At 40.6% G+C, this 17,624-nt stretch overlaps 1 protein-coding gene across 4 annotated transcripts in view; it reads left to right on the top strand.

The window, feature by feature from the left end:
* Nucleotides 1–1,922: 1,922 nt before the first annotated feature.
* The window catches only part of TAB2 (TGF-beta activated kinase 1 (MAP3K7) binding protein 2), a 65,566-nt gene continuing 49,864 nt past the window's right edge, over nucleotides 1,923–17,624 (top strand). Inside the window, exons 1-2 of one of the 4 annotated variants that reach the window (XM_087718308.1) lie at nucleotides 1,923–2,319; nucleotides 3,826–3,938. The gene's annotated coding sequence lies outside the window, so the exon portion shown is untranslated. The remainder of the gene's footprint in view (nucleotides 2,320–3,825; nucleotides 3,939–17,624) is intronic. The other 3 variants (XM_087718309.1, XM_087718310.1, XM_087718307.1) reach the window with 3 other exon arrangements.

Genomic DNA, 17,624 nt, shown 5'->3' with positions numbered 1-17,624 from the left:
GGCTGGCAAACTACTCAATGGCCTCAGGAAGCGTGATCCATGCGAGGTTGGATCAAGTTTAATCTGCACATGTGTTGTTTTTTAAAAAAAAATGCAGGTGTGTTCATTACGAATTCAGCCTAAATTTAAAGGGTTCCCCCCTCCCTTGGCTTGTTTTAAAAGTAATTTAAACACTTGCAAGTTTATCTGTCCCTTCAGGGTCACCTGAATCTTGTAGTCTGCCATTTTTTTCCTGGAAATCCTTTCATAATCCAGCACCATTTGAAGGGTGTTCATCCTCAAGTGCATAGGTAAATGTCTATGGAGATTCTCAGTCATCCAGGTCATGGTTGTCCCAAACCATGACCTGAACAACTGAGAATCTCCATAGACATTTAGCCATGCACTTTAGGATGACGAATGGTGCTGGAGTATGAATGGATTTTCAGAACAGCCCCCCCTCCCCCTGCAAACTATAGGATTCGGAACAATAGGAACTGAAGCCATAGATAAACCTGTGAGTGGCCTCAATGACTATCAGAAAGAGGGCTAATGACCACATGACTGCAAGGACTATAAATCCTTCCATTCTTCACAATTCAGTCAGAACTGAAGAAGCTTCTTGGATGAAAAGCGAAGCATCTTCAAGCAAAGCAAAAAAGTCCGGCTGCCTTTTGAAAGAAAACACCTTTGGGACAACCATGACCTGGATGACGGAGAATCTCTACTGCTGCTTGTTTTAAAAGGATAATGTAGGCTCTCTGCCTCTCGCTCCCAGATCTGCAGATGCAAAACCACTATGTTGTTCAAAGCATTTTCCTGGTCATTCAGTAAAATAACGCTTCCATTTCTTGGGAATAATCATAAAAATGTTTTAATCACTCAAAAATGCTCAGAGTCCACTAAATAAATTGTTAGGTTGTATTTATGGGATAACTTTGGGGACCTTTTAAACTGATTTTTAATAATACACATAGTGCCAAGCAATTCTACTGAAAGCTTTGAAATAAGTAAGAAATGTATGGTGTCAGAGGGAAAAGGCCATAATAACCCAAAATAACTGCAAAGCTTTGCCTGTGCATCTAGTGGGAGAGTTCTTAATATTTCATAAATATTATTGCTCACTCTCAGCTATTACTCTGTTGTAACTTACTCTGCCTATTCCTATTTCTGTTGAAAAGAGCCATTATTTTCTAATGACCATGATGTCATTTGTTTTTACTAGTTCCCAAGCGTGAGTCTTGACATTGCAAGTAATGAGCTACTTAGCTCAGACTAAGTCTAAATACCTGTTTTAAATTCTAGAATTATTCAGCAGAATAAACTTGTTGCCCGGTTAAATTGGTTTGCTGGATCATAATTATTAATATCCGATATTATCCAATATTAAGAAAGTGCCTCGAATGGCCACCATCAAGTCAAATGTTTTCTCACGGGTTGTAGTATAGAAAACCTGTTCCCCGTTAACGTGGCAATTCGGCTAATCTTTCTAAAGATAGCGCCAGGCTGGGGATTTTCCGTAACGAACCTCTTCTCGTTGTCCGTGTCAGTTTTACGGTGCCAATGTAAAAAGTAACGCATGGAAGTAGTGGGTCCCTTATATGGGATAAAATCCAGTTTCGCAGTCTAAATACCCGCCACATTTTCTTGGTTTGAATGACGATCCGCAGATTCATGGAGGAGGAGGAGCCGATTTCAATTTCAGCGTGGAAGCTTGAGAGATATCTCCCATCTCTTGGCACTTTTCGGTTCTCGGGCACGCTGAGCCGGGCACGCTGGTTGCTTCCCTGGGAGAACTTGCGAAAGGAACCACTTTGCATTCCAACCGCCTTTACACCGCTCGCGCCGGGCAAATCAATGGCAATATCCGTCACCGAGGCAACGCGGGAGCTCCTCCTTCTCCCCCCCTCCGCTCTCCCGTTAGCCTTCGGGGCCAGTTCTCGCGAGGCTTGCCAACTGGAGGCGCCGCCATATTGTGTGACACTATTTTGATTTGGACTTGGCTGGCTGAGACACGCAGCGAGCAGAGGAGGAGGAGGGACGGGAACGACTGGGAAGCCGGAGCGGGAGAGGCGGTGACGGCGGCGGCGGCGCCTGGAAGACCCTCCTCCCCACCGCCAGCCATCCCGCCTTCCCCCGCTGCCCCTTCCGCGCTGCCCGTCACAGCAGCAGCAGCAGCAGCCCCGGTACGGATACCCCTCCTTGCTCCCTCCCCCGGTGGCGGCGGGAGGCGGCGACGGCTCCGGAGTGGCTCGGAAGGTCGCTTGTCCTGCTGGAGGCGGCGGTGGCGGCGAGTGCCGCTGCTGCGGGGCACGGAGGAGGAGCCCGCGCGGAGGAAGGGTGAGCGAAGTCGGCTGCGGCGGGCCTGGCGGGGTTCTGGCGGCCGCTCCCCCGCAGGGGCTGTCCGTCAGGCGGCCTGGAGGGAGCGCGGGGTCCCCGCTGCCTGTCTGGGCCCGGCTGGCCGCGGTGCCCGGGAGCAAAAGAAGGGGGGGCGTGTGCAGGCAGGGCCAGGCGGCGGTGGCCCCGCTGGGGAGAGGAGGAGCCGGGTTTAACTTCCGCGGTCTGCCGGGGGAGCTGCGCCGTTGGGTCCGAGGGCTGGGACTGCCGACCCGACTCCTCCTCGGAGCCCTTTCAGAGGCGTCCCGGGAGGCGAGGGGCCTTTTTTGGCCTCCCTGAATTGGAAAGATTTTCAGTTTTCTCTTGGGCGTCGGATCTGCTTGTCTCTGTGCTGCTTCTCCTTCTTCCCGAAGAAGTCCCGCTCTTGACTCCCAATTTGATGGATATATAGGAAGTGTGAGCTAGTTACTTACTTACTTACTTACTTACTTACTTACTTACTTATTTTAAAATCACCTATTGTGCACCACCTGCAAGAGTTCCTTAAAAAAGAAATATTAGAATTTTGTCCGTACTTGAGAGGCCATATTTTGTGGCATCCCCAGCCAGACTTCATGCTCCAATTCAAATTGGATTTTCAAGAGTAGAATCACCTGTTCTAATTGTTACATTTTACTACTGTTATTCAGGAGCTGAATATTTCAAGGGCTGCTCTACATTCAGTGCAGTGTAATAATGCATCCTAAATGTGACTAACTCGTCTGTGACACTGACCAGATCAGCTTTCTCCAGGAAAAAGTGAACAAAACACACACACACACACACACAGACACACACAGACATATTGCAGTCATTGGGGGCTACCTCAGAATGCAGGAGCAAGTACTCTCAGACCATAAAACTGATTTTCTAGGGAACTGGAATGATGTTAAGATTCAACCCATAAAGTGTCATGATCTTTACTACTGCCCAGTAGCCTTTTGTTTATAACATCAAATTTTTTGATGCTGCCAATGAATTTCAACTATAGCAATAGCAGTTAGACTTATATACCGCTTCATAGGGCTCTCAGCCCTCTCTTAAGCGGTTTACAAAGTCAGCATATCGCCCCCACAGTCTGGGTCCTCATTTCACCTACCTCGGAAGGATGGAAGGCTGAGTTAACCTTGAGCCGGTGAGATTAGAACCGCTGAACTGCAGATAACAGTGAGCTGTAGTGGCCTTCAGTACTGCACCCTAACCACTGCGCCACCTTGGCTCTGTTTCCTATGTTCAGATTTGAAGAGATATTATCATCAGCATATTGGTATAGTAGATCAGATTCCTAGACAATCTTTTCCAAAAATGTCTTGTAAATAGCATGGGTAGATATTAATTCTTGAAAATAGAAAAATGAAACTATCTATTACTAGATAAACTGGTGTTCTTGAATTTAAATGTCAATACGATGGTAACAATGAATGCTGTGATTTATTGAAATTATATGGAAGTTACTTTTTCCTGTATTAGGCTTAAAGAGATTTTCCCTTAATGCCATTGCTTGGAATCTATTCTCACACAGCAGTTGAACTACTACAAAAACAATACCATCCCACCCCCAAAGTGTTATTTTGAAATGCATGGTAAGTTGTCGCAAGAACCAATATGGATGCAGTCACTGCACAATATTCCTTTAAAAAAAATCAAATTGTCTTTTAAGATGCACACCAATCTTTATTTTAATACTGACATTTTGTACATGTGTACTATATATCAAAAGAAAGCACACTATCTTCTGTAGGTACATGAGAAAACAGGTACAAAACTCTAAAATACCTCTTGGCGCAGCACTTTCAACAACTATCCTTTTTATTAAATGTTTAATAATGTTTAATAAACATTTCTTAGAACGTTCATCAGTATATTATGAAATGCTTCATTGTGTAAGTGCTAATTTTAGTGAAGTTCTGGATATAAATCTGGTGCAGATATATATTGGGGTCATATATTTTTGGATGACAGTATTTTCTATGTACAGGTTAATTTTAGTTAGCTAAAAGCAGTTTTTACTTATTTGAACAGCTGGTTTGCTTCTTTTATCAAGTGTATTTTTTGAAACTTAGACTTTTTATAGTTTTGTTATATAGCAAATTATTGCTGCTTCACATTGAACCTGATATATGTATTACTAAGAAATGTTAATTATGTATGTGATCTAAAATTCATTTTGGCTACAACATTGTGGAAAATATCCAAAACCAGAAGATATAACTAGGTTAAAAGAAATGACTTGTCCCCAATTTAAACATTCAATTTAAATGCCTCTTTATATGTACTAAAGTTAATGCATATTAAATTTATAAAAAGTATATTTTTTCATATTTCCAAAAGAGTTTTATTAAAGAAGTTATTTAAGAAAATATGCAGAAACTATTTGTAGTCTTACACTGTTATATTGTTAATTTTGTTATGCAGCCTAGAAAGTTGGTAGTGAACAAATCTATTTTGCCTGAATAATTCCCTATTGAAGACAACTTTTTAAAACTAGTTTAAATTTTACAAAAACAAAACATTTTAGTTGTTAAATATGCTTAACAACTTAGTTGTTAAGTTCCAAGATCTCAAGGTGGTGTTCATCCCTCTTTCCCTGTACTGGTAGTAATAAACTTGCAATATAGGTTGGTTTGAAAGAATGATTGGTTTGACCCAGAGTAATCCAGCGAGATTCATTGGCTGAGGTGATTTGAACATGGGTCTTCCTGATCCTAATCCAACACTGTAACCATTGTACGATACTGCATGTTTTTTAAAGAATTTATTTTGAAGCATTGCTGGCCATATAAAACAATCCACCTATACTTGTTTTATAGGAAACAGATCTAAAATAGTTCTGTTGATTCAGAATTTATAGTTTATACTTGTAAAAGTAAGCTATCTCTAAGATTTTTATTATTCCTTTAGTACTATTTCTTTTTAAACTTCTCTAATATTTATTTTTCCAGTAAATGCACTATAAAAGAAGCAAGCAAAAAGTTTCAAGATTAGGGTAATTCTTAGTTGGTATTTTTCTGTTGTTGATCCAAATAATATTTTTGCCAACTTCACTGATTAATATCAATTTTAGGTAACAATTTAATTAATGCAAGCAATTGTGGCAAAATTTCAAACAATATGAAGAAACCAATAATTGAAACAATAGTTAAAAATTCCAGCTTTCACACTTGGGAATTATCTTTTTGGTAATGAGTTAAATTTATTGTTGATTTTCACTTTCTTCTGCCAGAAGGATTTCTTGTGGATATAGATAGCTCCCTGTCTTTCTGCTACATGTCAGTGATTTAAGATTTGTTCCTTTGGAAGTTTGGAGTAGTTAACCAACAGCATGCACAGAAGTCTTTCCTTGCAACAGTAGCTTTCACCCAACTGTAGTTGGAGGATTTTATTAAACACCAGTATATCTTCTCTCTTCCTCCATTGTTAACCTGAAGTTTTTTATGGCTATCTCAATTTAACATACATAAACAACATACAATTTAAGCACCCTTTCCCCCCCAAAACTGAACAAAGTTCTCACATGTATTTACTTGAAAAATAATCTCATTTGATAATTGATAATAACTCAAATGTGCTAACATTTGCGATTAAACTTATTTGTAAATGAATGTGCTTTGTATTTGGCTGCAGTATTATTTTTATTTCTGTGTGTGTATGCATGTATATGTATATATGTATATGTGTATGTGTCACACACAAATTACACACACACACACACACACACACACACACACACACACACACACACACACACATATATATATATATATATATATATATATATATATATATATATATATATATATATATATATATATATAAAATTTGGCAGTATTATGAATGTCTACTGTGAAGCTAGGTTTAGTAACTCTACAAATGTCAAGGTATATTGGTTGTCCAAATAAGTGATTAAAAAAAAACTTTAATGAAGATTGCATACAGAATTCCTCCCTTCAAAAGCCATAATTCAAATTTTACAACGAAATCACATTGCCTTGAAAATAAAACAGCAATATGAAACGTTGTACTGATTCAAATCTAAGCAAAGATGTTGATAAATGTTTGCTTTTTTTCAATGATACATAATTTGTAAATAATAACGGTATGTATAGAACTAGATATTTACCTCTGTTTTTATTAGTACTCAATATGAAAAAATACTGCTTTAAATAATTGAAAATTGTAAAAAAGATTAAAGTAATACTTTATTTCTAATTTTTGCTTTAGTTACCAATGTAAACTTAACTTCTGTTAGATAATCAGTCTAGAGGTTTATTTAAAATATACACACCCACAAATAAATCTGTTATTTGCCTGTAACCATTCAGAGCCAATAATTATGGGGAGAACCCATAAAAAGTATTTATACTGAATGTCTGAGTACAGCTGAGTTATTGTGAAGCTATGTAATCTTAATTTTGTATAATTTGAATAAAAGTTATTGTATTTCTAGTTTTTTTTCTTGTTTTTCATCATAATATAATTTTTCCAAACTGGAATGATATGAATCACTTTTAGGAAAAAAATATTTTGTGTGTGTGTGAGTTAGTAGTATAAGCACCTTTGGAGTTGCTCACTGATTATGTGTGATAGAAGTGCCCCAGTTTCTCTTTCCTTCAGGGTAGAACCAGGCTTTGTGTAGCATATTGAGGGCTAGGTTTAAAAAGTAGGCAGGAATAAGTCCCAAATTTGGAATGTATTCAGAATTCCCAAGGGATGAAACAGTGGATTCACTATTTTTCAAAAGCATTATAGCCTAAAAAAGGTGGTGCATTTGGTCCAGGACAAATATTTATTATCACAGAGAGCCAGTTTGATGTAGTAGTTAAGGCATAAGGCTAGAAACAGGAAAACAGGAGTTCTACTCCTGCCCTTGGGCACAAAGCCAACTGGGTGACCTTGGGCCAGTCACTTTCTCTCAGTCCTAGGCAATGGCAAACCACTTCTGAAAAATTGTTCCAAGAAAACTGACCTGTCCAGGCAGACTCCAAAAACCAGAGAATTATCAAGATGCCATATTAATGTATGCTTATAAAACTTGTTATTGGAGTGGGCCGTGCACATATGCTTTGGTAGTTTAAAAAAAAGGTAGTAAAGTTAATAAATGCTTCCATAAATGCTTTATCAAACAAATCTTACAAATGTGTAAGTTTCTCATAAGCGACTTATAGGGCATTTTCTGCATGAAAGACCCAAGAGAAAGAATAAATGTTATTTTTGCATAGAATATCATGTGGGAGAGAAAGATTGCAACTGTATGATTGACAGCAATAAGAACAATTAAATCTAACTTAACTGAGGGACAGGGGGATCAGGTTCCATACTAGAACTAGGTGCTAGAGAAAGTTGCTATTTTAAGCATATGCTACAATGTCATGTTTGTCTAGACATGTAAATCAGCTAATTAGATACTTGAGAATGTTAGTGTAAGCAGCAATATTTGATAAAGTGCACTGAACAATTATTTTAAAATATGCTTTGGCTGTTTATAATAGATATATTAAAGCAGCATTTAATCTTTTTGTACCAAATATTGGGTGGGTCTTTATCACATGTCTTCTTAAGAAAAATATGTTATCGGGAGGACATTTACAACATGTAGTTTTCAGCAAATTTGGATGGGTTTTAGAATTCCATTTGATCATGGCTGTTGATATTATAACTTCAGTTGTAAATGATTCAACAGTATGCATCAATGATTTTTCTTGTCAGAAATAATTGTGACTTATGTCTGAAACAGATGTTAACCTAAGTACGTAAGAAGAGCCCTTCTAGATCAAAGCTCATCTATTCAAGTATTTTGTGTCATGCCAACTAAGTGCATTCAAAATATTTAGAAACATGTACATAGGAATAAATCTTTTCCATTTTGCCTTAATAGCAATTGGTATTTAAGGTATGTTTCCTGTTATTCAGAAGGTAGTAAACTCTCACTGACAGTAGTAACCTTTGGTATCCAATTCTTCCAGTTCTCCTTTAAAACTATCTGCACTAGTGTCTCCTTTTACCTCTGAAAATGACAAATTCTAGCTTAATTGGATGTAAACAAATACCTATTCCAAATCTTTCTGTATTTATTTCAGAATGTTTCATGTCTTACACACACACACACACACACACACATACACACTTACTTGACATTGTCAATTATGTATTATATTCCAAATAGGATTTATTTATTTATAGAATCACTCTGTTTGCAATTTTATTTTTGCTTCCCTTCATAATGATCTCAAACTTTAGATCTCATTACATTGGAAATTATCATTTTTTAAAAATGTACGGAATGTTGATATTTTATTGAGCCATGTGCTCCTTGCTCCATCATCCTTTCCTGATTCATTTGTGTGAAGTATTCATCTTCCATTGTGGGTCAAAAATTGATATGATTATCGTGAACAATTTTTATATCTATAAATTCTGGTGCTTAGCTTTGCCAGGAACATTCTGCAAGAGAATTTGTTAAAACCTTTTTGAAAATAGATGTACTCAATTTCTATTAGTTGCCACTGTCTGCATGCTTGCTAACATCCTAGAGCCATGATGGGAAACCTATGGCATGCATGCCTCAGGTAGCATGTGGAATCATTTGTTAGGGCATGCAAGGCATTGCCCTATCAGCTCCAGTGTGCATACGCAGGCTGGACAGCTGACTTCGGCCTTCTTTTGAGGCCGTTTTTTGTCCTACGGGTAAACCGGAAGTTCAGGAACAGATTTCCGGTTTGCTCGTAGGGCCATTTTTCGCCCTCCAGGTTTCCCTGAAGGCTCTGGAAGGCAAAAAACAGCCACACGAGCAAATTGGAAGCATCTGTAGGGCTGTTTTTCACCCTCCAGAGCCTTCAGGAGGATTCTCCAAAGGCTCCAGGGGCAAAAATTAGCCCTACAAGCAAACAGGAAGTGACTTCTGGTTTGTCCGTAGGGCTGTTTTTCGCCCTCTGGAGGCTTCAGGGAAGCTCCTGAAGCCTCCGCGGGGCTGGGGGACAGTTGTTTTTGCCCTCCCCAAGCTTCTAGAAAGCCTATGGAGCCTGGGGATAGTGAAAAAAGCACAGCAGAAGTGGGGGGGGGGAGAAACAATAGCAATAGCAGTTAGACTTATAGACCGCTTCATAGGGCTTTCAGCCCTCTCTAAGCGGTTTACAGAGTCAGCATATTGCCCCCAACAACAATCCGGGTCCTCATTTTACCCACCTCGGAAGGATGGAAGGCTGAGTCAACCCTGAGCCGGTGAGATTTGAACAGCCGAACTGCAGAACTGCAATCAGCTGAAGTAGCCTGCAGTGCTGCATTTAACCACTGCGCCACCTCGCAGTGTTGCGCATGTATGCGCGTGGGGAGGTCGCATGCATAGCATTATGGGTGTGACATGTCCACGCACAGAAGCCAAAAAAGGTTAGCCATCACTGTCCTAGAGGTTAATCAGGCAATGTGTAGCTTTGCAAATGGCAAGTTGATTTGTTTTTAACAAACTTGGGTTCTTAAGATTCACTTGTTTCGAGTCAAAAGTAACATACTTTAGTTCACTATGAAGATGGTAAGAAGGTATCTTTTTAGTGGTAATAGATTGTAGTGTAGTATTGTATTGGATAGCATCGCTATTGTGGGGAAATGTTTAGTGAATCTAGTGTATTTTGCATTACTTCCAAATATGGATCAACATCAGCATAGCTGGTAATATTGTTCTCATACAGAAACTTCTGTTTACAGTTTTCAGTCTGTATAACCCACTCCAGCATGGCATGTACTTGAGACTATGCAGGTGACTATTTGTGTATTGGATTCATGCCCGTTCTGGCTGGTGAAAACCAACTGAGATAAATTGAGTTTTAGTACTGACCAGGTTGCTCTATGTAGTTTAAAGAATAGGGCTCAATAACCTGAAATTTGATAAAAAACCTGATAATAATTGTACAATCTTCTTTTGTTTAATGGTTTATGGGGATGTGAAGGTTTTTTAATATCTTTTCTCCATAAATCAAGAGCAATCTGATCTGTACTTTATATTATGATTTTACTGATTGATTGTTTTGCAACATTCAGATAAACTGTGATAAGATTAGGAGCAGGAAACTTTAAAGCAATCTGTTCTGAATCACAAGGCCACTTTCAGGGCAACTTGGCTATTCAGAGTGATAAAGTACACGTAACCCTCAACTTGTTTGTAAGCCACCCTGGGTCACTTAAGTGAGATGGACGGTGTATAAATTTGATAAATAAACTAGCAACCACCATTGGAACCTGAAGTTCAGTCAAAAAGCAATGTAGTTGTAAAGCGAGGTGTTATGTGACTGCATCACTTAACAACTGCAAATCTGGCAACTATTGTTGCTATCCTTAAATAAATTTTGCTTGTAGTTAGCTAAGTGCCCCCTCCATTGGATCTATTCCATTATGAAATGTTTAATATGCTATATACTTTTCCAAGGTATTATATATAACACCTAGGCATTATGCAGAATGGCAAGAACTATTTAGGCAAAGGGTGAAAAGAGAGTCATGAAAAGAGTTAGAGGTAGGGTTAACCCTTATCCCTTTATTGAGCAAACTCAGTATTTGAAAATGAAAGAAATGCAAAATAAAATACAGTATTTCTTAGTGAAAGAAAAGCAAGAGACAAAAGACTAGTATTGACCTACTTCTTGCAACAAGGAAGGCTAGAATGGAATTTTAGCAGGAGTATTTTATACTTTGCCAGTTTGCTTTTTGGCATTGCATAGAATGCCTAGGAAGATGTGTGGAATATTGTGTTTCATATTTTGATGTCCCATTTTTGGCATTTTATAGATTTCCTAGGCATTATATAAAATGCCTCATTTCACACACTGATGGTAATGCTGTATATAAATTTGTTCATCACCACAGTGTAAACAAGTTTAGTAACTTACCACCTTCTCTAAAAATACAACAAATGATTTCTTCCCACATCCCATCTCTTACCTATAAAGAAATCCTTAAAGCCTTGTCATTTCAGCAGAATGTTGAACTCCATTAAGAGTTACCAGCGGTAACATATTTGTTTTAATCTTTATCAGATAAACCAACTTTAAACAGATAAACAAATAAAACAATACCAATAAAGGCGAATATTTATTGTTTTCTTGCAGACATTTCATTACCCAAACTAGGTAATTTTATCAGAACATGCTCAGAAAAACAGTAACTCTGATTGGATACTTTGTTGACTGTTCAGTTTGAGAGACAGTTTGCTTACAAATGTAATGTTATATATGTAGCCCCCCAGGATTCAGAACAAGATCTATTAAATCTGTCTTTAGTTTGAATCTATATATATAAAAGTCAAATCCACTCACTCATCACGAAATCTCCAGAACCACAAAGCCTACAAACTTGAAATTTGGTCTGTATGTTCCTCTTGGCTTCTAGGTGCTTGCTAAGAAAGGATTTTTTGAAATGACCCATCAGATCATTAGCATTTCTTATATTATTATATTATTGGAACTCTGTTCCAACTGCCATGTGGATGTGGCCTGTGCATGACTCATCTGTCCTGCGGGCTGGTAGTTTAGACATTCTACTCCGTCTCCCCACCTGAAAAAAACTCTGATGCTAAGGAGTATAACTGAAAGGGATAAGATAGGAGAGACCTCTGTGGGGCAAGCCTGAGGGAGAGAAGGGGATAGGAGAGGGTCAATGGGGTCAGCCTGAGGGAAAGGAGAGGCTGATTGTAACTACTCATTAATTTTCAAGGTGTGTCGATTTATCAAGCCTGATCAAATAGTTTTGAAGCGGAGCATGGGTATCCAACTAGTTAGTATGTCAGTCAGAACTCACAAAGTCAGAATTACAAATGGGTTGCCTATTATTAAAAATGGCAGATGGTGTTCTCTTTCCTCAAACCAATGAACCACTAAAGCCGTGCAATTTTTTTCACTGAAAACAGTCCGTATTTTTGAAAAGTATGGGTTCAGTATGACTTGTCCAATGATCAGGCATTTTTAAGCCCAGGACTGTCTGTACTAGCCTCAACATAGCTTGTGAAAGTCCTAATACCTGTTTTTTTCTTTGGTACAAACCACTCACTTTATTTTCTGGCTTTAGTCAACTGGATGATTCATACACATGATCCTTTTGTATTATTCCATGTGTACTTGTGTGAAATCCTATGGTTTTTTTTTCCTATGCATAGTCTACATACTGGTAGTCTTAGCTGAAGAAACACAAATCAAACTAAAATAGTAGATGGCCCATTATAAAAGAGAAACTAGGTTGCTTGGTAAGTGGAACTTGTGTAGGACAAGTTATATAACACAATATAAAATGAACCAGATGTAGTTATTTTTCCTAGTTGAGTATCTGCAGAATACTTTAATTTCAAAAATATGTAGCATCTATGTTTTGCAGCACAGAATGAAAGATTCAGTTTTCTCAGTTTATATTTTAGTTACAAACTATCACATTTATATTAAAAATTACTTAGTGGGAAGTTAAAATATATAATTACAATAAAAACAGTGTAGTAAAATATTGTTTAATTATGTACCATTAAGTTGGTGTCAACTCTTAGCAATTTATTTATTTATTTATTAGACTTATATACCGCTTCATAGAGCTTTCAGCCCTCTCTAAGCGGTTTACAGATTTTTAGCAAATTGAGTCAGCAAATTGCCCCCGCAGTCTGGGTCCTCATTTCACCCACCTCGGAAGGATGGAAGGCTGAGTCAACCTTGAGCCGGTGAGATTTGAATCGCTGAATTGCAGATAACAGTCAGCTGAAGTGGCCTGCAGTACTGCACCCTAACCACTGCGCCACCTCGGCTCACATAGATTAATTTTTCTCCAGAATGATTTATCACCAGTACAGTTGTTCAGTCTCCCAATAATGCATCCATTACTACTGGAATCCGTTGGCTTTTTTTTCCTGAATTAGGAATTGCATAGGATTGATTTATTGATGATATGCTATTAATTTGTTGTAAACTCTTAGATAATTTTTCTGTGGTGATCTCCTTTGGGTCCTCTAAGGATGCATCATTGTCATTGAGTCCATTTGCTTTGCTGCTGATTTTCCTGTCTTCTCTTTTCTTCCAACTTAGTTTCATTAGAATATTAGAGCCTTCTTCAGAGAGCGAGGTCTTCACATATGTTCATATTTCTGAAGTGGAATAATTTGAGCCGGCCATATGCCTCATGTGGCAGTTCTGAGCTGATTTACTTGGTAATCTATTTTTTTATTTGTTGGTTGTCCATGATTTTATCAGGAGTCTTCTCCAGCATCAAAGTTCAAAAATGTCAATACTCTTCTGCTGTTTCCAACTTTCATTTCCATTTTCATCACTGCGTGCTGAAAGCATGCATGTATGTGTGCAGCAGCCTGTGTGCATACTCATGCAATGCCCATATGACCCGCGCATCCCGCCCCAGCGCATGCACGTGCAACCCTCTTGCACTCCCACATTTCTGCCCCTCCCATGCACAGCAGAGACCCAAAAATCAGATGGCTAGTGGGAGGTGCACATGCATTCACGGTTGAGCTGAGCTGGGGCGACAGCTAGCGTGCCTGCAGAGAGGGCTCCGTGTGCCACCTGTGGCACGTGTGCCACAGGTTCACCATCATGGCCATAGAGTGTCACTGGGAATACTATGGCTTGCATTATTTTTATAGCCATAGCCATATCACTGCATTTGAATAACTTCCAGTGGCTGTTCTACCAAGGGCTAGTTAGCGGTGTATCTGAATGCTTATTCCTTTACTGTTGAAGGTTGGATCATAAAAAGTTGGAGCTATCCATCACTTTGCTATCTTCATTGTTGATTCTAAGCCTGTTTGTTGCGTTGTCATTAGTTTGACATTTATATTTAACTTTAGAACCTTTTTTTCATTTTGTCTCTTGACTTTTAATACCAAAGCCTGCAGATCCTTTGCATTCTCAACTGACAGGGTAGCGTCGTCAAAATAGTACAGATTATTAATATTTCCTCCTTGTATTTCCTGTTTTAAAATCTTGCTCATTATCTTCCAATGTGCTAAATATATACAGTATATTCAGCATATATTATAGATTGAATAAATAATGAGACAATATTCAGCCTTGTTGCATTCTTTTGCAAAGCTGGAAACAGGCTATTTTACTATGTTCTTTCCACATTGTGGTTTCCTGACCGTATATAAGTTTCTTATGAGGACAACTGAGATATTCTGGGATTCCCATTTTCTCCATAGTGAGGGGGGAGGAGTATCCAGAGTGGGTTGACCTTGTCCTCTCATGATTGGATGAGTCAGATAAGCTCTTTGGGCAACGCCCCCTGGCCCGCAGGACTTCCCCATTTTGACTCATCCACTCATGGAAAGGTTGCACCACTCTGGACCTCCAGTAATTTACAAAGGATTAAGGAAAATAAACTTGGACCCGGCGAATCCTGCCTCCCTACATCGCACACAGCCTCCTCCTGCAAGGACTGGACTGCCACAAGCCCCCTGGGGCGGCATGCTGCCCTGGCCACTGAGTGAGACGGAGTCACTCAGTGAGGACCCTTGCCGGGCAAGCAGGAGGACAGGGCACATGCTTCCTAGAGGCAGCCCTTGCCGCAGAGGCTTCTCAGGAGCAGAAGCGCTCCTCCGCTCCCCTCAGGGGTTGAGCCACGAGGGTTGTTAAAACGCCCTGGAAAGCCTGCGCTGGCAGCTATCACCAGTGGACAAGGTGAGAGCCGGAAAGACTCAGAAAGAGCTGCGGGAGGCAGGGGGAGGCGAGAGCGGCAGCAGCAGCCGCATGGCAAGCCTGCAAAGGCAAAAGCCATTTCCATGTGCTCCAGCAAATAGGAGCCTTTTGAATTTGGAGCCGGGGGCCATCTTGAAACCATGTGGTCCAAGATGGTGACCCCCAGCAGCTCAGAGGAGGCCGGCAGGAGCCCAGCTCTCAGCCCTCCAGCAACACCACCACCGGAGGTTCTGAGGAGCCCTTAAAAAGGTGAGAAACCATCACAGAGGCATTAGCCAAGGGCGGGGGAGGCAGCAAAGGGCCAAAAGGAGGCTTATCAAGGAGGTTAAAGAGGCAGGCGGTGGATCGATCCCCCCCCAAGCCTACCTCCTAGATGAATCACAGAGGCAGCTGCCACAAGGCTTGCAGGAAGAACCCTCCCCCCCCCCAACCTGAGAACTCCTCCTCCCAGGGGAAGATCCCCTTCGGCTTGTCCTCCGGTGTTTCAGCAATCTTGCCTAACGATGTATGCAAGCCCATTTCTGTCCCTTTTCTGACTGCCAAGTAACAGGAGAAGGCTTCCCCCTTAATAACACTCTCCTTTAAGTAGGAGAAAGAGAAGGGGGCGAGAAGGCTGACCAGCTTCTTAGTAGCACAAGCTGTGTTCTTTGTGGCTAATGCTTGCTTCCCCCTTAAAAACACTCTCCTTTAAGTAGGAGAAAGGGGGGCGAGAAGGCCCTCAGAAAGACCAGCCTCTTAGTAGCAAAAGCTGTGTTTTTTGAGCCTAATTCTTGAGGGCGGGGCTATGGTATTTGCCACGCAGAGCCATTTGGGAAGAAGGGGGAGGAAAGGCCCCACGTGGCCCAAGCCGGCAGCCCCCTGCAGCCTGGAAAAACACAAGCAGAGGGGGGAGGAGTAATCAGCCTGGCTGCTAAAGGCTGCAGCTCCCAATGGAGGGACAGAAGAGCCTCCAATCAGGTTAGAGATTACCCCTGAAGGCCTTCCAAGGGTGGGGGTGACTAGGCAAAGAGCAAAATGCAATGCAATACAACACTATGCAATACAATAGCAGAGTGGGAAGGGACCTTGCAGGTCTTCTAGCCCAACTAGGCAGGAAATCCTATACCATTTCAGACAAATGGCTATCCAACAGCTTCTTAAAAACTTCCACTGTTGTGGCATTCACAACGTCTGGAGGCAGATTGTTCCACTGATTAATTGTTCTAACTGTCAGGAAATTTCTCCTCAGTTCTAAGTTGCTTCTCTCCTTGATTAGTTTCCACCCATTGCTTCTTGTTCTGCACTCAAGTGCCTTGGAGGATAGTCGGGCTGCCTCTTCTCTGTGGCAACCCCTGAGATATTGGAACACTGCTATCACGTCTCCCCTAGTCCTTTCTTTCAGTAAACTAGACCTACCCAGTTCCTGCAACCGTTCTTCATAGGCTCTAGCCTCCAGTCCCCTGATCCCCTCTGTTGCTCTTCTCTGCACTCTCCCTAGAGTCTCCACATCCTTTCTACATCATGGTGACCAAACTGAATGCAGAATTCCAAGTGTGGCCTTACCAAGGCCTTATAAAGTGGGATTAACACTTCACGGGAGCTTGATTCTATTCCTCTGTTTATGCAGCCAAAAACTGTGTTGGTCTTTCTGGCAGCTGTTGCACACTGCTGGCTCATATTAAAGTGTTGTCCACTGGGACTCCAAGATCCCCTTCACAGTTACTACTGTGGAGCAAGGTATTCTGTACCTGTGCACTTCATTTTCATTGCCTAAAGTAGAACTTTACTTCATTGAATCTCATTTTCTTAGGCAGTGCCCAATGTTCAAGTGTATCAAGATCCTTCTGTATCTTTAGCCTGTATTCTGGAGTGTTGGCTATTTCTGCCAGCTTGGGGTCATCTGCAAATCTGATAAGTCCCCCCACCGATCAGCATTTAACAAACAGAGAGCTAACAGTCATTCTGGCTCCTTCTTATGACTGCTTGAGATAACAGCAGTACTTAAAGAAACAGTACTACTATCATGGCATATATATTGCTAACCCAACTGTTAGCTTACACACCTAACACCCTCATTCAAATCACTGATGAAGATGTTGAAGAGTACTGGGCCCAACACAGAGCCTTGGGGTACTCCACTGCATTCTTCCCTCCATGAAGAGGCAGTTCCATCGTGGAGTACAGGTGTGTGCGGTTGGTCAACCAGTTACAAAGCCATCTGGGGTGACAATGTCTAACCCACATTCTTCTACTTTATCTAGTAGTAGGTTATAGTCTACCTTATCAGGACTTGCTGAAGTCCAAGTTAACTACATCAATGGCATTCCTATGGTCCACTAGTGTTGTCACTGTATCTAAGAAGGCAATATGGCTAGTCTGGCATGATCTGCTTTTGACAAACCCATTTTGGCTTTGGGCCCTTGATCTGTTTTTCTCCCTTTCTGAAGAGGGGAACCACATCAGCAATCCTATAGGAGTTCTCCGGTACTCCAGGATCTCTGATAGATATAGTTTAGTTGTTTGGAGATCTCGTCTGCCAGTTCCTTCAGATCCCTGGGGTGTAACCCATTCGGTCCTGGGAATTGAGCTTTGGCTAAGGTAGACAGGTGCTCACTTACCATT

This window comes from Thamnophis sirtalis, unplaced genomic scaffold, assembly GCF_051295495.1.
Source record: "Thamnophis sirtalis isolate CommonGarterSnake01/CBP01778 unplaced genomic scaffold, rThaSir2_p1.2 scaffold_6, whole genome shotgun sequence".
Lineage (NCBI taxonomy): Eukaryota > Metazoa > Chordata > Lepidosauria > Squamata > Natricidae > Thamnophis > Thamnophis sirtalis.
This window is presented reverse-complemented; position numbering and strand designations above follow the sequence as displayed.